Source organism: Bos indicus, chromosome 6 (genome assembly GCF_029378745.1).
Source record: "Bos indicus isolate NIAB-ARS_2022 breed Sahiwal x Tharparkar chromosome 6, NIAB-ARS_B.indTharparkar_mat_pri_1.0, whole genome shotgun sequence".
Taxonomy (NCBI): Eukaryota; Metazoa; Chordata; class Mammalia; order Artiodactyla; family Bovidae; genus Bos; species Bos indicus.
In genome coordinates, this window is record NC_091765.1 from 17,777,733 (window position 1) to 17,803,716 (window position 25,984).

The 25,984-nt window shown below is 41.3% G+C and overlaps 1 long non-coding RNA gene across 4 annotated transcripts in view; it reads right to left on the reverse strand.

Annotated features, from left to right (window-relative positions):
- Positions 1-25,984, reverse strand: part of LOC109560120 (uncharacterized) — a 231,463-nt gene that overhangs the window by 138,405 nt on the left and 67,074 nt on the right. For 3 of the 4 annotated variants that reach the window (XR_011567084.1, XR_011567083.1, XR_011567085.1), the window contains one exon: positions 22,282-22,477. This is a non-coding gene — a long non-coding RNA (uncharacterized lncRNA). Of the gene's footprint in view, positions 1-18,960; positions 20,537-22,281; positions 22,478-25,984 lie in introns of those variants that run through there. The other variant, XR_011567086.1, reaches the window with a different exon arrangement.

Here is a 25,984-nt window from a genome sequence, read left to right on the forward strand (position 1 = left end):
TTTAATTTCATGGCTGCAGTCACCATCTGTAGTGATTTTGGAGCCCAGAAAAATAAAGTCTGACACTGTTTCCACTGTTTCCCCACCTATTTCCCATGAAGTGATGGGACCGGATGCCATGATCTTCATTTTCTGAATGTTGAGCTTTAAGCCAACAGAATATAGCTATATATATATATATATATATATATATATATATATGTATATATCTCATTTTTTATTGTATCCTGTTAGAATTTTAGAAATTGATTTTGTCCTGACCATCAGCAGCCTCAACTATTTATCCAGTTTGAACTGTGAAAAGGGAAATTTCAACACAACACTTGGAAATAGTACAGAACTCTTACTTTGTCCCAGACACTGCTCAGTTTAACATGAGTCCTTTGAAACATTCAGTCAACAAACAGTATCACACCAGACTGAGGTCTACAGGCCCGATAAGAGGGTTCCAAGAGGCATCCAAACAGTAAAGGCCTGAGCTGGGCTTTTGCGGTGGCTCAGTGGTAAAGAATCTGCCTGCCAGTGTAGGAGACATGGGTTCAATCCGTGGTCTGAGAAGATCCCACAGGCCTCAGAGCAACCAAGCCAAGGTGCCAAGACTCCTGAGCCTGTGCTCTAGAGCCCGTGAGCCACAGCTACTGAAGCCCAAGCGCCCTAGCGCCTGTGCTCTGCAACAAGAGAAGCCCCCACAGTGAGCAGCTCATGCACCACGAGTAGAGAGTAGCCCCTGCTTGCTGTAACTAGAGAAAGCCCAAGAAGCAATGAAGATCCAACACAGCCAAAAATTAATTAATTAATTAAAATTTTTAAAAAGGCCTGAGTCAGAGCTCAGGAGCTGAAGCCTAAGCGCACAGAATGAACGAGTGAGGGAGGTGCAAGGCCACCCAGGGAGGCCAGAAGAGGATCACCTTGCTCCCTGGAGATGTGTGGGCTGTTTGTTCCACTTAGCACATCAGAGAAAGAACAAATATAGAACATACTTCTGAAAATCAGAAGTCTGAATTTTAAAATGTATGGGCTTTTTACAAAATCTGTGGGGAAGTTATTTTTAAGAAAATGATAAAACCCAGAAACCATAAATGAAAAAGATTGATCTGCTGAATCTGTCTCAAAATTTTTAGATTCTATAGGAAAAAATACTACCAATTAAGTAAAAAGACAAACTTGAAAAAAACTTTTGTAATCATACTGCTTGGTACAAAAAGACCTTTTATAAGTCAGTAGAAAGAAAAGAAAAAAAAAAAAAACAGAAGGAAGGAAAGAAGGGAGGGAAGGAAGGGAAAAAGAAAAGCAAAGGACAAACATGATAAGCTTCTCACAATTTTATATACATCACTCATAATTTAAAAATATAAGCACCATTCATAAATTTTAAAACACAAATTTACACAACAATGATGTATCCTTTTTTAATGATATATCTAAAAGTAAAGCAAGCATGTCAGCCAGTGTGTGGTGGCAGATGAATTATGCAACTTTTCTCCAGGACAATTTGGCAAAACATCAAAATTTAAAATGCATATATCCTATGACTTCACAATCTGATTTAAATCCAGAATTCAGAAAAATAAATGAAATTAGATTTTGACTAATGAAGAAGCAAGCCACCCAAAACTGAACACTATTGTGATGATATAATTTATGAGAGAATGTGAGGTTTCTTGAACTGGCCTGATGGATGGCAGGTCAACTTAGAAGAATATTTATGAGCAGAGCTAATAAATTCAGAGTCTACTTTGATCTGTGACTTGCTTGAATTGGTTCTGCCTTACCTTCCCCCAGACTGATCATCCTGTAGAAACCAAGACTACTCAACACCCAGCGTATCACACAGGTGAGCAAGCTCTGTACCACAGCAGGGAGAGGAGAGTTAAGTATGAAGCAGAATAACAAAAAAAGCAAATGCTGTGTGACTGCATGGGTGGGAATGGCTTCAGAGAAGAATATTACCCGAAACCGGCCTTGAACAACAGCAGAGGACTGAAGGACGTGTGCTTATCTTCTCCTGTGAGAACTCCAAAACTACAACTCACTGCTGAACAACCGTCAACTGGAGAATGTTGGATCCCACCAAAAAAGGATACCCCACGTCCAAGGGCAAAGGAGAAGCCCCAGCAAGATTGTAGGAGGGGTGAAACGCTCAGAGGGCTCACACAAACCTTGTGTGCACCAGGACCCAGGAGAAAGGAGCAGTGACCCCACATGAGACTGACCCAGACTTGCCTATGAGTGTCCAGGAGTCTCCAGCGGAGGTGTGGGTTGACGGTGGCCTGCTGCAGGGTTGGGGGTGCTGAGTGGGGCAGTGCATGCATGGGACCTTTTGAAGGCAGTCGAAATTATCTTCATTAGCTCCACCATAGTTTGGCCTCAGGTCAAACAACAGGGAGGGAACACAGCCCTGTCCATCAACAGAAAATTGGATTAAAGATTTACTGAGCATGGCCCCGCCCACCAGAACAAGACCCAGTTTCCCCCTCAGTCAGTCTCCCCCATCAGGAAGCTTCCATAAGCCTTGTATCTTTATCCATCAGAAAAGTGAAGTCACTCAGTCATGCCTGACTCTTTGCAACCCCATGGATAGTAGCCTGCACCAAGCTCCTCCATCCATGGGATTTTCAAGGCAAGAGTACTGGAGTGGGTTGCCATTTCCTTCTCCAGGGAATCTTCCCAACCCAGGGATCGAACCCAGGTCTCTCACATTGTAGACAGTCGCTTTACCGTCTGAGCCAATCAGAGGGCAGACAGAATGAAAACCACAATCACAGGAAACTAACCAAACTGATCACATGGACTACAGCCTTGTCTAACTCAATGAAACTATGAGCCATGCTGTGTAGGGCCACCCAAGACAGATGGGTCATGGTGGAGAATTCTGACAAAACGTCCACTGGAGAAGGGAATGGCAAACCACTTCAGTATTCTTGCCTTGAGAATCCCATGAACAGTATGAAAAGGCAAAAGATAGGACACTGAAAGATGGACTCCCCAGGTCGGTAGGTGCCCAATATGCCACTGGAGATCAGTGGAGAAATAACTCCAGAAAAATGAAGAGATGGAGCTAAAGCAAAAACAACACCCAATTGTGGATGTGACTGGTGATGGAAGTAAAGTCCTATGCTGTAAAGAGCAATATTGCATAGGAACCTGGAATGTCAGGTCCATGAATCAAGGCAAATTGGAAGTGGTCAAATAGGAGATGGCAAGAGTGAACATTGACATTTTAGGAATCAGCGAGCTAAAATGGACTGGAATGGGTGAATTTAACTCAGATAACCATTATATCTACTACTGTGGGCAAGAATCTCTTGGAAGAAATGGAGTAGCCCTCATAGTCAACAAAAGAGTCTGAAATGCAATACTTGGATGCAATCTCAAAAACAACAGAATGATCTCTGTTTGTTTCCAAGGCAAACCATTCAATATCACAGTAATCCAAGTCTATGCCCCAACCAGTAATGCTGAAGAAGCTGAAGTTGAACGGTTCTATGAAGGCCTATAAGACCTTCTAGAACTAACACCCCCCAAAAGATGTCCTTTTCATTATAGGGGACTGGAATGCAAAAGTAAGAAGTCAAGAAATACCTGGAGTAACAGGCAAATTTGGCCTTGGAGTACAGAATGAAGCAGGGCAAAGGCTAACAGAGTTTTGCCAAGAGAACGCACTGGTCATAGCAAACACCCTCTTCCAACAACACAAGAGAAAATTCTACACATGGACATCACTAGATGGTCAATACTGAAATCAGATTGATTATATTCTTTGCAGCCAAAAATGGAGAATCTCTAACAGTCAGCAAAAACAAGACCAGGAGCTGACTGTGGCTCAGATCATGAACTCCTTATGGCCAAATTCAGACTTAAATTGAAGAAAGTAGGGAAAACCACTAGACCATTCAGGTATGACCTAAATCAAATCCCTTATGATTATACAGTGGAAGTGACAAATAGATTCAAGGGATTAGAACTGACAGACAGAATGCCTGAAGCACTATGGACAGAGGTTCATGACATTGTACAAGAGGCAGTGATCAAGACCATCCCCAAGAGAAAGAAATGCAAAAAGGCAAAATGGTTGTCTGAGGAGGCCTTACAAATAGCTGAGAAAAGAAGAGAAGCTAAAGGCAAGGGAGAAAAGGAATGATATACCCATTTGAATGCAGAGTTCCAAAGAATAGCAAGGAGAGATAAGAAAGCCTTCCTCAGTAATCAGTGCAAAGAAATAGAGGCAAATAATAGAATAGGAAAGACTAGAGATCTCTTCAAGAAAATTAGAGATACCAAGGGAACATTTCATGCAAGGATGGACACAATAAAGGACAGAAATGGTATGGACCTAACAGAAGTAGAAGATATTAAGAAGAGGTGGCACAAATACACAGAAGAACTATACAAAAAAGATCTTCATGACCCAGATAACCACAATGGTGTGATCACTCACCTAGAGCCAGATGTTTTGGAATGTGAAGTCAAGTTAGCCTTAGGAAGCATCACTACAAACAAAGCTAGTGGAGGTGATGGAATTCCAGTTGAGCTATTTCAAATCCTAAAAGATAAGATGCTGTGAAAGTGCAGCACTCAATATGCCAGCAAATTTGGAAAACTCAGCAGTGGCCACAGGACTGGAAAAAGTTTTCATTCCAATCTCAAAGAAAGGCAATGCCAAAAAATGTTCAAACTATCACACAATTGCACTCATCTCACATGCTAGTAAAGTAATGCTCAAAATTCTCCAAGCCAGGCTTCAGCAATACGTGAACAATAAACTTCCAGATGTTCAAGCTTATTTTAGAAAAGGCAGAGGAACCAGAGATCAAATTGCCAATATTTGTTGGATCATCAAAAAAGCAGAGAGTTCCAGAAAAACATTTACTTCTGCTTTATTGACTACGCCAAAGCCTTTGACTGTGCAGATCACAACGAACTGTGGAAAATTCTTCAAGAGGTGGGAATATGAGACCACCTGATCTGCCTCCTGAGAAATCTGTATGCAGGTCAAGAAGCAACAGTTAGAACTGGACATGGAACAACAAACTGGTTCCAAATCGGGAAAGGAGTCCATCAAGGCTGTGTACTGTTACCCTGCTTATTTAACTTATATGCAGAATACATCATGCGAAATGCTGGGCTGGATGAAGCACAAGCAAGAATCAAGATTGCTGGGAGAGATATCAATAACCTCAGATACACTGATGATACCACCCTTATGGCAGAAAGCAAAGAACTAAAGAGCCTTTTGATGAAAGTGAAAGGGGAAAGTGAAAAAGTTGTCTTAAAACTTAACATTCAGAAAACTAAGATCGACATCCAGTTCCATCACTTCGTGGCAAATAGATAGAGAAACAATGGAAACAGTGACAGACTTTATATTTTGGGGCTCCAAAATCACTGCAGATGGTGACTGCAGCCATGAAATTAAAAGATGCTTACACCTTGGAAGAAAAGTTATGACCGACCTAGACAGCATATTCAAAAGCAGAGACATTACTTTGCCAACAAAGGTCCATCTAATCAAGGTTATGGTTTTTCCAGTAGTCATGTATGGATGTGAAAGTTGGACTATAAAGAAAACTGAGCGCTGAAGAATTGATGCTTTTGAACTGTGGTGTTGGAGAAGACTCTTGAGAGTCCCTTGGACTGCAAGGAGATCCAACCAGTCCATCCTAAAGGAAATCAGTCCTGAATATTCATTGAAAGGACTGATGCTGAAGCTGAAACTCCAATACTTTGGCTACCTGATGTGAAGAACTGACTCTTGGAAAAGACCCTGATGCTGGGAAAGATTTAAGGTGGGAGGAAAAGGGGATAACAGAGGATGAGATGGTTGAATGGCACCACCAACTCGATGGACATGAGTTTGAGTAAGCTCTGGAAGCTGGTAATGGACAGGGAAGACTGGCGTGCTGCAGTCCACGGGGTCACACAGAGTCGGACATGACTGAGCAACTGAACTGAACTGAACTGAGAGGATTGGAAGGGGCTTCCAAGGTGGCACTAGTGGTAAAGAACCCACCTGCCAATGCAGGAGAAGCAAGATACTTGGTTTCGATCCCTGGGTTGGGAAGATCCCCTAAAGAATGAAGTGGCAAACCACTCCAGTATTCTGGCTTGGAGAATCCCATGGACAGAGGAGCCTGGTGGGCTACAGTCCATAGGGTCGCAAAGAGTCAGATATGACTGAAGCAACTTAGCAAGCATGCAAAGGATTCATAACGACATTCCAAGAAAAGGAAAGACCCAGATCAGGAACCAGGAATGGGCAAGAAAATTTGAGACAAATCTGAACACATCAGAACATGAGCAATAAGATTTTTGGCACTTATCTACTGGTACATCCATCAATAGACCAAGGGAAGCAAAACCCCTGCGTCTCAAGATATTCTATATTGGTGTGTCCCAAGCTTTGTATATTTATGACTCTCCCTCAAAGTTTTCACTGCATTGGCTGATAGACATATTTACTCTAAATTTTTCCTTTTAAATCTATTCCTTTTCTTTTCAGCCTTATCTTAAGGAATAATATCTATGGAATAACAGGCTTGGTATGTTAGAAGTAGTTCTTCTAATACATCTTAAGTAAACATAGAGCTAACGAAGTGTTTTTAAAAGTTCCCTGTATACCACCTCATATCATACTGTGAACCAACAAAGAAATACATGACCTACCTTGAAAAATGTGGGTCTTCAGAGATAGTCCCTTCAAACTTAGCCACGTGAAAGTTGTCATTTGTCCGTGTTTACATCACAAATGACAACCTAGACCAAACATGAACTGTGAAATTGACTGTACCACATGGCATTTTTAAACCGTGCTGAAACATACCTTAATACACTACAGTAGAATGAGAAATGAGTATCTGTGTGTAGTCTATGTACTTGTTATCTAAAAAATCCTGCGAATCCTTATAATAACCTATAATAGAAAAGAATCTGAAAAAAAATTCAAATCACCTTGCTATACACCTGAAGCTAACACAATTGTAAATCAACTATATTTAATTTTAAAAAATCCTATAAATAGACAAAGAATTTTCACAAAATCAAATACTGTAACCAAGCAAGCAGCCTCCTAAACACCTTTATATTCCAAAACCCTGACAACCTGATATTAAATAGCATTTCAAAGGAGTCTGGGCTCAGTTTTGACTTCCAACCTTTGAGAAAGGTTGTTGGATCCCACTTAAAAGCATGACTATCCCCTAAGGAGAAAGACCACAATACCACAAGAAACAAGAAAAAAAAAAAATACAACCATCAATTATCTTCCAACATTTACTAAAGGAGGAGAGGTTTCAAAATAGTGTGCCAGCTGGCTGGAGTGGTAGGGTGCCTTCCCTACCTGTTCATTTGCTTAAGGTCTCACCAGCATAAATTTCTGGGTGACCAGGGAAGATTTTTAACTAGATTATAACTCTGTCAGTGTAAACCTCTCTTCATGGAAAATGAAACAACTTCCCTTCCATTGGTCACCAGAAGGAATCAGGGGATCATGGTTGCCTTGCCCTTCTGGTTAAATGGTTATGGTTTTGGCGATCCAGGCTGATTCTGTTTCTATCCCCCCGTTTGTCCCTAAACCATACAAAACCCCACTTCTTCTTCATACAGCCAGTGAGGCTGAAGTGGGAGATGAGTCTGGGGGTACCCGGTGAAGCATGCTCTGGGGCACTTGAAGAAAATGACAAAAATGATGGATGGTTTGGGAAACAGTCCTCACGATGAGAGAAGTCAAAGAATTTAGGTATATTGTGCTGCGAGAGAAGACTGAGAGCAGTAAGGGGAAGCGATGGCTATTGACGGGCGCGTGACAAGGGTCTTTCGGACCATATGCTCCATAAGAGTGGAGCCACACCAAACTTGACAGGAGATGTTTCTTGTGAGCTGCAGTTTCCTGCCTGCCTTCTAGAACACTGACAGGGTAGAAGGCAGGGCAGCAAGCGGTGCAGGCACAGACTCTGAGCCTCCGTTTCCTGGCCTGTAAAATAACAGGAATGGCGCCTACCTCACCATTTCCGTGAGGGTTCTCTTCGTTATTCTATGTAAAACGCTCGAGCCCAGTGTCTGGCACTCAGTAAGTGCTGTGTGTTTGCTATGGTTGTTGTCTTGTTAGCTTTATGTGAACTACAAGCACCTGCTCTGTCTCCATCAGGACAGAGAAGGTCAGGGATTCAATTAAAGTGCATGAAGTTGAGGTGAGATGTTGAGTATAACAACATTAGTTGTCAGGCAGGAATGGGAATTTTGTCTTTTGGGATGGCCTGATTTTGCTGTTGTTTGAGTGAGTTGGTGTGAACATAGTCCTTTCTAGAGGGTAAGGTGCATACAGGATGACTGTGGAGTTCTTCAGGCTGGCTGATTTGATATCAACCAGGTGACCACACCAGCCCTGGATACAGAAATTTCTCATCAATGTATCTCACAAGAAACATCTCCTGTCAAGATCTATGTTGTTTTACTTGCGTGCATATGGCTGACAGATCTTTGCCGTCTACCAGTCAATAAACATGTGTGATGGCGCCTCTCTTTATGGCATGGGGGCTGTGGGCATGGCGGTAAGAAGTGTCTCTGCATCCAAACTTTACAAAGGATGTGAGCAGGCTCTGTGTGTCTCTGCTGTCCATGTCAGTCAATAAAATTAGATCCTTATACCTCCCTTTCCTTGAAGGCATTTAATGAGTTACATATTCATTGCTTTAAGAAACACTCTTGAATACATTTGTGGGCAGAAAAAAGAACTACTTGGGCTGGGTTTCCATGCCATAAAAATTTGGTGATAGGAAGTAACCTCAAACACTGGTGAAATCTTCTGAACGAAGTGGGAGTCTGTCTGCTGAACGACTGCAGAATCCCTTCCTATGGGGAGCTGCTTATTGGTAGACAGATGTGGCTCAGTGGGCGTTTAAATCCCGGAGATCCTTGACATTTGCATGATTCAACTGTTCGTAGTAGACTGCGGGGAAGCAACCTCAGTGGTCTGTGCCATGTAATCGTTTGTAATTCTGCTGCAAGGCTGGAGCTCCTGAGAGACCGTGTAGCTCATGATGGGACATGGTGGACTTCTGTAGGGCAGTCCAACATATTGTCAAAATTGGGACCAACGAATTACTGGACATATTGGGACCACTTTTGAGAGTAAAACGGGTGCTATTAAGAATTACAACAGGACCACAGGCATGAACAGAGTCTGTCCTGGGCAAGGAGAAACATGGTCTCCCCACTTAATGTCCAGCATTGGAATCTTCTATTTGTGCAAGTTGCATCTCTGATTCTTGTTGTTCAGTCACCCAGTCATGTCCAACTCTTTGCAACCCCACGGACTGCAGCACACCAGACCTCTCTGTCCCTCACCATCTCCTGAAGTTTGCCCAAGTTCATGTCCTTTGGATTGGTGTTGCCATCTGGCCATCTCATCCTCTGATGCCCTCTTTTCCTACTGCCCTCAATCTTTCACAGCATCAGGGATTTTTCCAATGAGTTACCTGTTCACAACAGATGATTAAGTACTCTTAAAAACAGTCTTTATTTAAAACAGCAATAAAATGAGAAATTTTAATTCAGTTTGGTTAACTTGTACGAAGGTTTGCAGACAAAGCAGATAACTAGCAAAACAGGAGGCTATCTAAACATGTCCATTTTGGAGATTCATCAAAATCTTGCCCTAGAACCCTTGTGAATCTCCCAAGAATTTGCTGAATTTTTAAACAGAGCACAGATCTGAATACTGTATGTCCTAACTGTGTATTTCTATCAAATTAGGTCACGACACACATACGAAGATGACCATCTGAGTGCAACTCCAAACCACATCACTGGGGTTGTTACTCAGCTCACCAAAGTAAATGATCAAGTGGGTCACTGGTGATATTGATATCTTGTAAGAAATTAATCATTTAACTTGGAAAATTTTGGAATCTGAAGCATCGTATAAAAATAGCCCTACATCATATGAAAGCAGCTTCTGGGTAAGAGGAAATAGGCCAATAATTACCATATGCTGTACATTCACTGTGTGAGGCTGTTTGCTAGACTCTTCATAGATGTGCTCTGATTTAATCTCCACACCTCTATAAAAGAGATATGATCCTCACTTAGCTGCTTGAGAAATTAGAAAGTTTGCGTAACTTGCTCAGGGAAAGTCATTTATATTTTCAGTAAGCGTTTTTACACAATCATGGTCAGGAGGCATGCTTAAAGTTGGCAGCAGAAAATGAACTTTAATCTTCTGCTCACCTGGGAAGGGGAAGAGAAATTATTTGCTGCCTCCAAGAAACTACTATTCAATCTAGGATGCACCGACAAAATTCTAGAGACTAATTACACTAAGATCAGTTCTTTCCTACAAACTAAACTGTCTATTTGTTGGCTGTGATGTTGTTCCTCACACAATTTTCAGGAAATCTGGAGGAATTCTGGGACATCCTAAGTGACATGAACAGGGTAGTGGTTTGCAAATATTTTACTATCAATATTAAGAAAGTCCCTGGGAACTTCCCTGGTGGCTCAGTGGCAAAGTATTCGTCTGCCACTGCAGGGGACACGGGTTTGATCCTTGATCTGGGAAGATCCCACATGCCTGAGTAACTAAGCCCTTGATCCACAATTTCTGAGCCTGTGCTCTACAGCCTGGGGACTGCAACTACCAAAGCCCGCATTCCAAGAGCTCAGGCTCCTCAAGAGAAGCCACCACCATGAGAATCCCGCATACTGCAACTAGAGAAAAGCCCACACAGCAACAAAGACCCAGCACAGCCAAAAATAAAAAATAGATGAATAATCTTAAAAAAAGAAAGAAAGCCCCATTTGGGGTAATCTCTTTCCTAGTCTTCCTGAGTGAGCGAAGGACTAGACACACAACCTGTTCTTCATTCAACATCCAAGAAAATGACGCTCACACTTAGTACAGTGCAAAGAAGTAGCTTGCAAATAAATGCCTGTTCATGTGTGTATTATCCACTAGGCTGTGAGTTCCTTGAGCCCAAGTTTTAGGACTCATTCAATTTGATTATAATCTGTGCTTATATAGTATAGATTGCATGTGCCTCATACATAAATATATGTTCATGTAATAAACAGCAATGAAAATAACATAACCAGTCTCCTTTCTAAAAATGCCATTTCTCAAGTCTCTATTTTCCAGAATCTATCCAGATTTGTTAAGTGTGTTTATATTTACTGTAATTGAGGTAGCTTCCAATTTTTTGAGGAATTTGAATTTATATGTCCAGCCCTGAGCTCCAGGCACACATAAGCAACTTCTGAATTGACTCTCCACTTGTATTTCTAACAGGCATCTCAGACTGTCAAGGCCAAAACAGAACTGTGGATTTCACCCTCACCCCACCCCAGAGTGATCCTCCTCACTCTTCCCATCCCAGTACCTTCAGTAGGTATCTTGTATCACCTTTGTCCAGGCCATCATTGTCTTAGCCCAACAACTTCCACCTGGTCTCCCTGTTCCCATCCTTGTGTCCCTAATACACAGCGACAGTTACAGTGCCCTTAAAGTAGTACTCGTATCGTGTTACTCACAGTCCAATGCCTCCAATGGTTTCTCAAGATGCTTAGAACAAAATCCAAGCTCCTTGTCAGGGGTTCCAATTTTCTACATGATCTGTGGCCTGCCTGCTTCTCTGATCTCATTTCCGACCTCTCCACCATATCCATGGGGCCCAAACCCCTTTCTGCCCCAGGAACCTGCCAGGCTGTTCTCCTCTGAGAACTCTGAGTTCCCCCTTGTTGTCTCCGGGCACTGCAATGTCTTCTCCTGGTTCCTGTCTCTGATCACCCCAGTCTCAGCTTAGGCACTGGTCTTCCCTGGCCAACCCTCTAAAGCAGATCTATCTCCAAGTGCGCTCTAGAACATGCCCTATATCGTCTGCTTTGAAAATTATTTCGTTTATTGTCTATTTCCCTTGCTCACATCCAGAACACAATCTCCATGAGAGCAGGGACTTGTCTATCTCATTCACTGCTGTATTCCCAGCTTCTAGAATGGAACATGTGCTTACTTGTGGGAAAAAGAGGGAGAAATTCTGGGGAAAAAAAAAAAACCCACAAGGCCAATGAGAAATCTGAATTTTAGGATAGTCATCAGGAAGCGGCTCTTCTGTAGACACATGATGCTTTCTTTGTTGTCAGCCAGAAGAGTGAGGACGACACACAAAGAGCAATCCAGAGACAAATGTGCAACAGTTTGCTCTGACGGCATGGCCAAACGGAAGTCTGTCAGTGTGCTGGCAGAACAGATGTTCTCCAAGCTGCCTGAAGGGCCAGCACAGCTGTGGGGGACACGCGGCTCCCTCAAAAGGGAGTGGGCAGGACTCTCACCTCACAGGACAGAGCCTCACTGCCCGAAAGCCCTGTAGCAGACACAAAACACGCTGTGCTAAAGAGACAGCCCGACCGTTCTGCACAATGGAAAGAGTGGAAAGAGGCTGAAGAATTGATCTATTTTAGGAATTAGGAAATGTGATTCTATCCCGCCCCAAATCTGGGTCACTGTGACTAATTAGCTCCCACTTTGGATACATATGTTTACCTCTGGTTTCCCTAATTATGACCTCCTGATACTGATATCATACCCTCACCCTCTTTGAGATGCAGTTAAAATGGTGTTTACGTACCAAATAAACTTCAAAGGCCATCCTGCAATGAATTTCATTGCTTTGGGACATTTTAATGTCCAATACAAAATGTAACATAATCAGTATAATGAAAATGTGATAACTGCTCATCACTGTAGAATTATTGGAGCCCCTAGCATGGTACTAACCACAGCTCACGTGGCTGAAACTTCTTACAGAATGATCCAGCCTCTTCTTCAGAAGCACATGCTGCTGCTGCTAAGTCGCTTCAGTCGTGTCTGACTCTGTGCGACCCCATAGACGGCAGCCCACCAGGCTCCTCCGTCCCTGGGATTCTCCAGGCAAGAATACCGGAGTGGGTTGCCATTTCCTTCTCCAATGCATGCATGCATGCTAAGTCGCTTCAGTTGTGTCCAACTCTGTGCAACCCTAGGGACAGCAGCCCACCAGGCTCCTCTGGCCACAGGATTCTCTAGGCAAGAATACTGGAGTGGGTTGCCATTTCCTTCTCCACAGAAGCACATGACATACTCTTGAGAATTTAGAAGACCCACTACTCTCTCCCTCCATCATCATCTACCTCATTAAAGATATCTAATTTTTTGCTTTCTGGTCATTTCTAAGGGAATCAGAAGTGCTTATCCTGCTCTGGTTGAATCCTTCATTTGCTGCGGTGTGGAGGAAGCATGGGGGCTTTGAAATCATGCACGCTGGGTGACCTAGACCAGTTAGGACACTTCTGCCACCTACGATTTCCTCTGATGTGTGATGCTCCTGTTTTTGGCCCTTCTATGGTCAGCAAGTCACAGTTTGGCCATCACCTCTCACAAGCAGGAAATGCTTCTCTGTGGTTTCAGTATCACACATCACACCTACTAGTTACGGGGGGGGGGGGGGGGGGGGGGCTGTGACGGAAGAGATCCACCCCAAAGTTCTGTGATGAGGTTACTGGAGCAGGGGACTGTGACCAAGAGTGGAATGAAGGACAACAGCCCACTGAGCTACGTTTTGAGATGAGATAGGAATAGTCTGGAATAAAAAAAATGTGCCACTTTCTGGCTATGTGGTATCAGATGACTAACAACTTCTATAGTCCTCATTTCTGAAAACGACAAAAAATATAGCACTTGCCTTGTAGGCTGCTGAAAGGATTAAATTAGGTAGTACAGGTGAAGGGTTTAGCATAGTCCCTGGCATTCAGTAAGTGTGTCAATAAATCTTAGCTTTCACCTTAGCAGTATGGAGAATTTGAATTTCCAGATGCCATTTACTGATAAATGGTGATTAAATGCATCATTAGTTGTAGTTTGATGACTTGGTTAGAAGGATTTGGTCAAGAAAATCCAAGGCTCTTCCTGCACAGCATTTCCAGTATTCCTGGAAGGGAAAGGAGTACGTCAAGGCTGTATATTGTGACCCTGCTTATTTAACTTACATGCAGAGTACATCATGAGAAATGCCAGGCTGGATGAAACACAAGCTGGAATTAAGATTTCCAGGAGAAATATCAATAACCTCAGATATGCAGATGACACCACCCTTATGGCAGAAAGCAAAGAAAAACTAAAGAGCCTCTTGAAGAAAGTGAAAGGGGAGAGTGAAAAAGTTGGCTTAGAACTCAACATTCAGAAAACTAAGATCGTGCCATCTGGTCCCATTGCTTCATGGCAAACAGATGGGGAAACAATGGAAATAGTGACAGGCTTTATTTTGGGGGGCTCCAAAATCACTGCAGATGGTGACTTCAGCCATGAAATTAAAAGACGCTTGCTTCTTAGAAGAAAAGCTATGACCAACCTAGACAGCATATTAAAAAGCAGAGACGTCACTTTGCAACAAAGGTTCATCTAGTCAAGGCTACGGTTTTTCCAGTGGTCATGTATGGATGTGAGAGTTGGACTATAAAGAAAACAGAGCACTGAAGAATTGATGCTTTTGAACTGTGGTGTTGGAGAAGACTCTTGAGAATCACTTGGACTGCAAGGAGATCCAACCAGTCCATCCTAAAGGAAATCAGTCCTGAATATTCACTGGAAGGACTGATGCTGAATCTGAAGCTCCAATACTTTGGTCACCTGATGAGAAGAACTGACTCATTGGAAAAGACCCTGATGCTGGGAAAGATGGAAGGTAAGAGAAGGGGACGACAGAGGATGAGATGGTTGGATGGCATCACTGACTCAATGGACTGAGTTTGAGCAAGCTTCGGGAGTTGGTGATGGACAGAGAAGCCTGGAATCAATGGGGTTGCAAAGAGTCGGACATGACTGAGTGACTGAACTGAATGGAACTGGAAGGGTTAGAGGAGGGAGGCACAGTGCCAGCAGAGACGTTATTTCACAAAACCAGTTACCTGGGAGTCCAAGGCCTAGGTGCCCTGGCATGGTTACTATATGAAAAAGTAATGACAGAAATACCCACTTCATAGATAACCGTGAGTATTAACTGAGATCAATTATTTGAAACTACCTACAGTCTAGGAAATCATATTCTTTTCCTCTTTACATGGTTTGGAAAATGCTTAAAATCTTTATCTGGTAACTTACAGAATTTTTTTAAAAAATCAAAAATCTAAAGAGATTGCTTCTTTCCATGATAAATTCTTGGCCTGCTACGTGTTTACTGAACATTTTTTTCTAATAATCTTCCCTTCCTTTCTCATCCCTTGATCCTTTCTTTCCCTGGTAGTCCCTCTACTTCTCACATTCCTTTAATTTGCATTTTGTTGCAAAATCCTGGTGCAAGAGCTTTATTGTAGCACCAATAAAAGAATAACTTTTTAAAATGGTCAGTCTCTACAGAAAAGAGTAGAATACTAGCAAGATGCATCCTGCCACACTCTGATAGATATTCTTTTCTGAATAATAAAAAAAAAAAAAGACTCTTTTGGTATTCTATGCAAATGAACTTGACTCTAAGTTGGAAACACATTGAGCTGCCTCCTCAAGCAAACATGTCTTTTCAATGTCAGAATTCTTGAAAGTCCTTGAATGAAAATTCACTTCCCTCTAGAGTTGTATTGATGTATTTTTAATATTGCCATTTTTCTTTTATTGTTGCATAAAGATGCATTCTAATTTTGTTTGTAGCTTATAATAAAAAGGAACCAAGGGAAAAACTAGTAAGGGTCTATTGAAAGAGTTAAATCATTTCCCTACAGCTTTCCTAAGCGGAACTGATAGTCTTAGTCTGACTTAGAGAGCTGGAATAGAAAGGCTGCCAACATCTGTTTTGGTCAGAGACAGATAAAAGAGACTAATTCATAGCGGGAATAACCCATGTATGGCATTCTGTATTCCATTACCCTTTTCACAAAAAAAATACACATGATATAGATAGATATATTTCTACCTAAACTTTTCCACAGTGAAATGAAAGAAAGGTCAAAGGCTCAAAGAGTTATTATTGATTTATTTACCTAGAATGAAGCCAGGAGGCATAGAGCATCAATAGCACCACCACCACATTGCAAGGTTGGCTGTCAGACATTTAACAAAACATTTTAAAATCTAAAAATGCAGAGGTGAAAATAACTTTTCAAATACCTGTAGAAATATGGGTTAGGGCTGACCTAAACAAATGAAATGCAGGAATAATGTAAAGTCTTCATTTTATCCATTTGTTTTAACCTTCTCTCCATTAAAACTAGTTCAAAAATTGTTAACATATAGCCAAATAAACTAGTTTGAGACCCTCTTTTCTCATTATTGACAAAGGTGCTAACAGGTAGGCCAGAGAAGAAGTAAGCTATGTGGATAACTGATGAAATCAGTAAGCCACACAGAAATAATCAGGACTTGCCTTATCAAGAGATCAAGGCCAGAAGGAAAAAATAGTTTGCATTTGACAGGAATGCAACTGTGGAGGTGAGGGAGACAGATATTGTTTCTTTGGTTGGTTAGTTGGTTAGCTGGCTAGGAATGAAGACTGTTAGTTCCATTTCTTATTCAAGAATCCACAAAAAGCCCTCAATACCCAGGGTCATCAAGAAACTTTAACTGCGAATTACTTCAGGCAAGTAGTTCTGGTTTAAAATCTATTTCACTTTCGACGTGAATCTTTGCATCAGTGAAACAGTGATGTGATAAGTAGAATGTATATGATATACTCTTGACAATGAATGGGAAAATCTTGAGTCAAAACAGCCCAGCGGATGAACTACATACCACAGGTTTCACATCCAGAGCCTGCGATTCCTCTTTTATGTGAGAGGAAGAGCTCCACCTTGGATACTCCAAAAGCGAAGGGGATGGGCAATCTTGATCTCTTTGGGGCTTGAATTCTCTCCTCCTGTTCAAAATTAAGCACAAGCTCTTCATGTCTAATCCTGCTCCTTCACTCTTCTACATCTTTCCCTCTTTCTTCTCTTCTTGGTCCTCTTTTTCACCTTTCCTTTCTCTTCCATCACCTCGGAAACTGTCTAGGTGGGAAATACGTCTTATACCTAAACGTTGGAATTCAAGCTCAGTGCAGGCTGACATTGTACAAAGAGAACACAGAGAAGATACTCAAATAGGCACAGTAAAAACGAAACCAGGACCACCCCTAAGGTTTCATACCGGGGAAATAGTTATGTCAGAAGGGAAGCAGCCCCTGGACAGGGAGATTCAGACTGATACAGTGTATTGTTTCTTATACCACAGGATCTGAAAACATTTGCTTATGAGCAACTGTCTTGTTAAACAACAACTGTAGCCTTTGATACTCAGCACATCTTACAAATGTTTTATGTTTCTGAATTCTTTAAATATCTAGAGCCTTGATTAATCAGAAATCAATGAAATGGAACATTACCACAACTACTCCCTCAAAATTTTATAACTTTTTGGTCATCCCACTTTATAAGAAAATCATACACTTTAAATGACTCACAGAGACCACAGATATGATTGATAAATACGTCCCCATGTACACTTAAGGCAGTGTGCATTCAGGCCAATCTCTTAAACCTTCTACAGGCAGAGCACACAATGCTGAACACATTCATATTCAGAATCTTAATCCTGAAGCAGAACAGAGCCATGATAATGGAAGAAATATTGCTATGTTCTCTCTTCTTACTAAAGCCAGAAAAACTGCTACTGCCCTTCAGAAAGATTTTCAACAAGAGAGAATATTCTTTTTTCTTTGCATTCCAGATAATTGAATTTCTTTTTTCATTTGCCAAAGAATGTCAGCGCTCTGATCCTTCTAAGAAATCTGGGAGTAGTAGCCTGGAATTATTTATGATTTATGCCTACTGCCATAAAGGATTTGAGGCCTGGAAATCAAAGAACTGATATGACCAATATGCTAGACTCTACTCTTGACTTTTTGACCAAAGATGTGTGCTTCATTTACTCTAACAGTAGAACAAGAGACAGAAAGTCATAGGATGACAAAGTTCAAAGGGACCTTTACTACTGGAAACTGTAGATCATTTTATAGAAAACTAAGTCCCAGGGAAGTGAAATAACCTATGGCCAACGGGCTCATCAGTAGCAGAACTGGGAGTAAAACCAGGTCCCCTGACTCCAAACTTTCCCTATTGCCCTGTACAATCTCATCTCTGCTTAGGAATTATTATCAGGGTGAGACCATTTTGTAGTCTGTGAATGCTGAAACATACCCTGGAAATACAAAATAATGTCCACTTTTCCTCTAAACACCGAGTTCTACCTTGATACTTAGACCGCAAATGGGTCAGAAACCAACATCTCAGCTACCATGTGGCCACCACCACGTTCTTCCTTTCCCTGACATTGTCGCTGGGGTTCCTGTCCCTGGAGAAGGCATTGATCAAATGGGGTCCAAAGAGCCCCTGCCTCTGGAAGCATCACGCCCACCTTTAGACTTCCACATTGCCTTCCCTGGGTGGTGGAGGTGGGAGTGTGGGGAGAGTCTGGCTCCCGTGCTGTGGGCCAGAGCTGCTAGATTGTTAACCTAGGGGTAGGGGTGCATAAAAAGGAGGGATAATAGGCTATCGAACTGAAGACGGCCTGAAGCAAGCGCTGGGAGATGGAATATAGCTCCAGAATACCAGAGCAGAAGAACGCCATAGGAAGGCAGTCCAAAGAAATAACAGATCTTTATGCTTTTCACATGTAGTCTTATGATGAATAAGATCCACCCTTAGGACCTGCAGAGGAATGGCTAGAAAGACTGTCTCTTTCTTCTCTCTGTGAGGTCCCAAGAGCCAGCTCAAGCAGGCCAGGTGCCTTTGTCCCTCACGTGTCCCACAGTCCCTCCTCCAGTGTCTAACACAGAGAAAACTTCGGCTCTGGGGAGATTCAAAGCGGTAGTAGGAAACAACTTCATCGATGGGCAGCGGTGTGCTCGAAAAAGTTTAGCAATCAGTTCTCTAGAAAAAAAAACTGCGTATTAATATAAGCTAAGTTTTCCTGATATAAAGAATGTGTGGCTACAATTTATAAATATAATAAAATGTATAAAACCTGCAAACAGAAGGGGAAATTGGAAGCAGTGACAAATTTTATTTTCTTGAGCTCCAAAATCACTGTGGACAGTAATTTCAGTCATGAAATTAAAAGACATCTGCTCCTTGGAAAGAAAGCCATGACAAAACTAGACAGTGTATTAAAAAGCAGAGACATCGCTTTGCTTACAAAGGTCCATACAGTCAAAGTTATGGTTTTTTCAATAGTCATGTACAGATGTGAGAGTTATAAGGAAGGCTGAGAGCCAAGGAATTGATGCTTTCAAACTGTGGTATTGGAGAAGACTCTTGAGGGTCCCTTGGATTGCAGGGAGATCAAGCCAGTCAAACCTAAAGAAAATCAACCCTGAATATTCATTGGAAGGGTTGATGCTGAAGCTGAAGCTCTAATACTATGGCCACTTGATGTGAAGAGCCAACTCATAGGAAAAGACCCTGATGCTGGGAAAGACTGAGGGCAGGAGGAGAAGGGGGAAGCAGAGGACAAAATGGTTAGATAGCATCACTGACTTGATGGACATGAATCTGAGCAAACTCTGAGAGACAGTGGAGGACAGAGGTGTCTGGCATGCTACAGTCCATGGGGTCACAAAAAGTCAGACATGACTTAGCGACCGAACAATAACAACAAATAAACCTATATTATAAATTCTATGTAGTCAATTGATTTCTCACAGAATGTTTTCCTTGATTTTTATCTAATTCTTGTATTCTTAGTTAAGAATACAAGATAACCTGCAGTTGCAATTATCAAACAAGTACAATTCCCACAGGAATGCTGGTGAATATTTTCATGTGTCTTAAGGAGTAATAAACAACAAAGACATATATCAGAACCACACTTGTTCACTGATGACATAAGAAACTCCTTTGCTGAATTAGACAATGGTGTTTGAACACTAGAAGAATATTTCCTCAATTTGGGGGGCTATTCACAGTGTAATGAATACAGCTATGACACTTGATTAAAACGAACATGCATTAACATTTTCTCCATCACTTTCCTAGTCCAGATAATCAACAAAACAACAAATCAAGCCGTCATTTGTAGTCAGTTTCTGTGATGTAAATACTACCATCATGCTGACTTATGTGACGTCCCTGAAGGCAGACACATGGCAGCACACTGCCATATGACCTGTCCACCATACAGGTATGACAAATATAAGTGACCTCAAGAGCAGAGTATATTGAAAAGTGGTCAAATAATCAGAAAGGGGTAAGGGTAGGCTATTTGCTACATTTGTTTTTAATTTTTTTAATTAAAATTTTTAATTATTTTTTTGGCTGCCCTGGGTCTTTGTTGCTGTGTGCCGGCTTCCTCTAGTTGCAGTGAGTGGGTCTACTCTTCACTGTGGTGCACGGGCTTCTCACTGCAGCGGCCTCTCTCGTTGCAGGGCACAGACTCCAGGCACATGGGCTTCAGCAACTGCAGCACTCGGGCTCAGTAGCTGTGGCAGAGGGGCTTAGGTGCTCCACAGAATGTGCAATCTTCCTGGATCAGGGATTGAACCCGTGTCCCCTGCATTGTAAGGCAGATTCTTATGCACTGAGCCACCAGGGAAGACCTATACAATTTAATTTTAAATAGTGACTGTTTGACAGCTGGCTCACACAATTCCTAAACCTTAACAACCAGCTCTTATACACTGGTATTAGCTGGCTCCAGCACTCCACAAAGGGGAAAAGATACTCTTTGGAAAACAAAGCCTCAGTAAAAAAGCTCGCTATTTCATAAGATATATGTTCATATTAAGTTATAAAAGTCATTTATTAAGAAACTGAATCTTCACAACCCTCTTCCAGTCAGTAGATTCGGCATGTCTGTCCAAGCGTGTGTGGGGTTCGAGTCTCCCACTTCCCCCACAGCCTCTAACCACCCTCACCAACTTACCCACAGACTCCCACTGCACAGAAGGGATTCATTTAACACACCTCATGAGAGTTTCACCTTGTCCTATCCAAAATAACTTTTTCTGGAGCCAATTTTTTAGTGTAATTTATTCCAAACCTTTGATGGGGAAACTTGTACTCTTGAAGCCGTTCAGATGTGCAGCCAGCGGGAAGGCTCCTGGGCCACATTGGCTGCTACGGCTACAGACGCTGCAGCCGGCCCGACAGCCAGGGACACTACGTGGGTTTGAAACATTCCTTGAGGGATAGCTGATCCATAGCCTACAAATGAATGCATTATGCTTATCCACGTACATGTTTTTCATCTGTGACAGGTATTTTATGGATTGGAGGCTTCATTTAAATGTTATATAATCCTCCTTTAATAAGCAATGCGAATATTCAGTATAATTGAAACAAGAAAGACAGCCTTTGTGTCAGCATAACTGGCTCAGAAATAAAGAACTCACCACAGACTAGAGCTTCACCATCAGTTATGTTAGAAGGTACGACCACATGTCTGTCATAGTTTAATCATCATGAAAGAAGGATAAATGATATATGGATTTTGGCCTTTTTATATGGTCATCCTGAACTTCTCCAACATAATAACCTAGAGAAATATACTGTTGGTCAATTTACTAATTTGGTTTAACTAAATGCAAGGCCAGGATGAATCAATGAAAAATAATAAGTTACAAAATGCTTTTTACCAAACACATTTCTTTTTAAAAATTAAGTTGTATTACCAATTAACAAGCAGAACTCTTATTTCAATGGCTTTAATGTGGGGGAGATTAATGTCAAGTAGAGAACTGAACCTAATCTTAAAGACTTTGACTTGGAGCATTTAGGACAATGTCTGGCTAAACACTCAAAAGGAGTTCCAAGAATGAATGAATGAATGTCTTAATAACTAAAGGCAATTTACTAACATTATTTTTAAAATTTCTTTTGTCCTGTAGATTAAAAATACATTTATAATTATACTTAAGATGCTAATTTTAAAATATGCATTCTATTAATATTATTAAAATGTAGGACCTCACTAAATTATCATATTTTCCATTATAGGAGTAGATAACTCTTTTGTTTTGTCATATCCAGAATCCATTTCCCTTTCTGCCATTTCCCTGATTTTCTCTTGGGAAACTGTCTCTCCCCTTCACACAGTCCATCAGGCTATGCCTAGGTTGACTCCAACCTCAGTCCACAGAAGGGCATATGATCCAGACCTGGCCAGTTAGATCCTGCTGTCCACAGTAACTGATTTGGGGATGGGCACGTGACCTGCTCGGGACCAATAAAATATATTCCGAAGACCTTTGCTGGAACGATTATGAGAGAAATGCTCTCCTTCTATAGTGTACTCACCTGGTAGGGCGGAAGCCTGGTGGAAGCCTGGTGTTGACGGCAGCCACATTCAGCTTAAGCTTAACCAGACTGGGAATAAGCCCGTGCAGGAGAATGCAAAGCTGAGCGATACATACGAACTCTTGATGGATGACATTATCTGTATCCGCGCATGACTAAACGGTCCTCTACTCTTGGACTTTCCAGTTTCATATACCTGTAGTTGAGACGGGTTTCTGTCACTAACAACCAGATGAGTTTACTCTACGAGTTTCAAGTATGCCTATTTTCAAAGCATGTTCTCTTTGTTATATTTTAAAACCCAGTGAAAGTATACAGGTTTCTTCAGTTGACAATATGCATAATTTAAACTCTTGCTAACCATTTTAATTAAGGGCTTCAGCAATTCTAAAAGCCAAGAACTGAGTTTTAACAGAATCTACAAAGTAAAGGTTTCTCTGTTTACCTTGATGGCCTCAAGAAGCTAAGACAATAAATAACTCAAATTTTGGAAGACTTATTTATTCAAAAAGTCTTTTCTCCATACAGGGCTTTGTGGTTAAATAATACCCATCACCACTGAAGACAGGGATCTAGAAATACAGCATTAGGATGACCAGAAGTACACAGATTCACAAAATGAAAACCCTAGAAGATGGCTATTCTTCTAGGATTCACAGAATGCCTCACAAAACTCTTCAAAGGGAAATTTTAAGATGCCTATTCCAAAACAATTTGCTATCCCAAATACTGTTCTGTGGAGTCAAAGGGAACATAAAGGTGTGGAAACAGGAGTCCTAAACTGGACGTGGTGGTTCCCACTTCTGGTACTTGCTGTCTGTGTGATCCAGTATGTCAGCTTTAGTCTCTCCATCTAGAAAACAAGGATGCTCTTCCTCATTTCTTCCTCATGAGAATCAGTGCAGCTGGTGGACTTTAAGTACTCTAATAGCTCCACAAATGAGCTATCAACTATCACTTTCAACATATTAATAATATTGCTGTATTTATTGACAGAGTTCACATACTTTAAATCTGGTGTGGTAAGCAGTTAGTACACAGGGAATTTATCCACAAACTCCCTACCTGTGTACCTGAGACAGACTTACACAAGGGCCTAAGCACTTTGCAACAAGAGGATTAACAGCACTCCTCTGCTCTGTGATCTGTCCTTTGCTGTGCAAGCAGCATGCTAAGCACTATAAGAGTTATAAAGATGTGTGAGACAGTCTCTGCTTTCTAAGAATATAGAGGCCAGCTGTAGAGCCAAACATATCTTGCAGCATGAGTGCCAGAGCAGATGGGCAAGCAAATGGCTATCTCAGTGGCAAGCAAGAAGTGGTTAAATCTAGTTACCCTTCATTAAAAAATGAGCATTTCCAGACAATTTCAAAAATGGCTTGTGTTCTAACAGGTGCTATGGAAGAAGACTCACAAGTAAAAGGAAGGCTCTCTGGAAAGACAGTGAGTAATCAAAATGCATCAGGAATCCATGAAAGTTTGGAGTTGGGGAGCAAACCCTGAAGGCTTTGTCAGACTGGGGAGAGCTGTGAACACGAGCAAAGAAGTTGGGCTTTATTCTGCAGACAATAATGAGCCATGGTAGTTTTTAAATGAATGAGCTACAAAACCAAGCTAAACTTTAAAAAGAAAAGGCAAGCATCAGAGTGAAGGATTTCTTGAGTAAAGAACATTGGCAGGCAGGAAAAGTTAGAGAGTGTTGGAATTTATCCAGGTAATAGAATATTAGAATCTGAATTTATGCAAGTGACACTGGGCGTGAAAATGAAGGAAGATAATTTAGAGAATTCTGCATATAAACTAAAAATATTATTTGATAAAAAGTTGGATATGGGAAATAAAGGGAGGTGCCAGTACTTCTTGATAGTGGCTGGGAAGTTGACAGCAATACTGGTCAAGTAGGAAATTCAGTGGAACAACACAATTAGAAATAAAGGCACATTTTGTACCTTCAGGATTTGAGGTGATGGTGACGTAGCATAAGAGATATTGAGAGGCAACTGAAAATTGAGATGTTTGGTCAGGATGAAGGTTAGAGCTAGAGACAGAGCTAGAAACCATGAGATCTCGCGAGGAGAGACTTGTAGAATAGTATAGAGGGTTATATGGGAAAGGATGAGCCAGAAGTGACTCACCGTTCCAGAAAGGAAGGAATTTTTCACTTCAGAAGTGAAAAAGTTTTAAGAAGGGAGTGTTCCCTGCTTAACAGACTGCAGAAAGAAAGAAGATGGAGAGAATTTGCCCATTAAAAGCTCATTTTGACTTTAACTGAAAACTTAAATTAAAAAAAATTTTTCATTTTATGTATACAAATACTTGAGAAATTTTTCATCCCTAGGACCAGGGCCAATTAACATATGAGTTGTAAAACTTGGTACTATAGAAGGTTGGTTTAAATAAGAATAATCATTTACATTTCTTAAATCCTAAGCACTGTCTCAAATGTTATTTTCCTAGGTTTTCTTCCCCCAAATTACTCTTTTTTTCCCAAAACATACCCCCAAAAAAGTAACATTAGGGATTTGAGTGATTATTTTTTAGTTTTACACATTTAAGTGTGTTTTTTTTTTAATTTTTAAAAATATATTAATCAACTTTATTTTCAAAACACTAACCTAGGAATTATAATTCAACAAAGTTTCCATTTGAAAAAATACTGAGTTGGTGAAAAAGTTCACTCGAGTTTTTTCTGTCATATCTTATGGAAAAATCCAAATGAAATTTTGGACAATAAAGCATGCGTGCATGCTCGGTTGCTCAGTCATGTCTGATTCTTTGCAGCCCATGGACTGTAGTCCACCACGCTCCTTTGCTCATGGAAAGCAAAGTATTAATACTGGAATGGGTTGCCATTGCCTCCTCCAAGGGATCTTCCCGAAATAGGAACCAAACCCATATCTCTTGTGGCTCCTGCATTGGCAGGTGGATTCTTTACCACCGAGATAATAGTGAAAGTGAAAGCGAAGTTGCTCAGTCGTGTCCGACTCTTTGCGACCCCATGGACTGTACCCTACCAGGCTCCTCAGTCCCTGGAATTCTCCAGGCAAGAGTACTGGAGTGGGGTGCCATTTCCTTCAAAAATTTACTTTAGAAAAGAGACAAAAGAGCCTTAGGCTTCCTGCTGTGTTCTGGTAGCTCAGCAATAGGAGGGAGTCCAGCTTACGGAGAGGGAAACAAAGAAATCTCCTCAGTGGACACATCTTTATTTTGACAGAAGGATGTTGCAGGCTAGCAAAATTGCTTAGCAGAAAAGACCCTCATGCTTGTCCTTACAAGCTTTCTGGGAAGGCAACAGGATAAAGTCCCAGTGTCATGAATGTCCCCTTGAATCCACCAGCACTGAAGAAACTCATTGGGAGTTAGAGATGGAGGAGCAAAACCTAGCCACCAAGGTGAGAACTGGAGAGGAGGAAAGGGGAGAAGTCTTTTCTCTGATGAGGGATGACCCTTTGAGGAGGACCATATTGGGTGTTCTAATGGGGAAGTCATGATAATTTTATGGACTTGATTTTTGTCCTAGTGACTTTACACTCAGAAATTAGTCTTCAATGTATCAAGATACAACTGCTTAGATTTCTTTGCTTAGCTCTTCTACTATAAAATATATTTCACTCTGAAGTCCAAGAATTGCTTAAACGGAAAAGTTCAATGGAATTAACTTTCACTGGTCACTTCTTTCCTGTTTCTGGCCACTTATGATTAA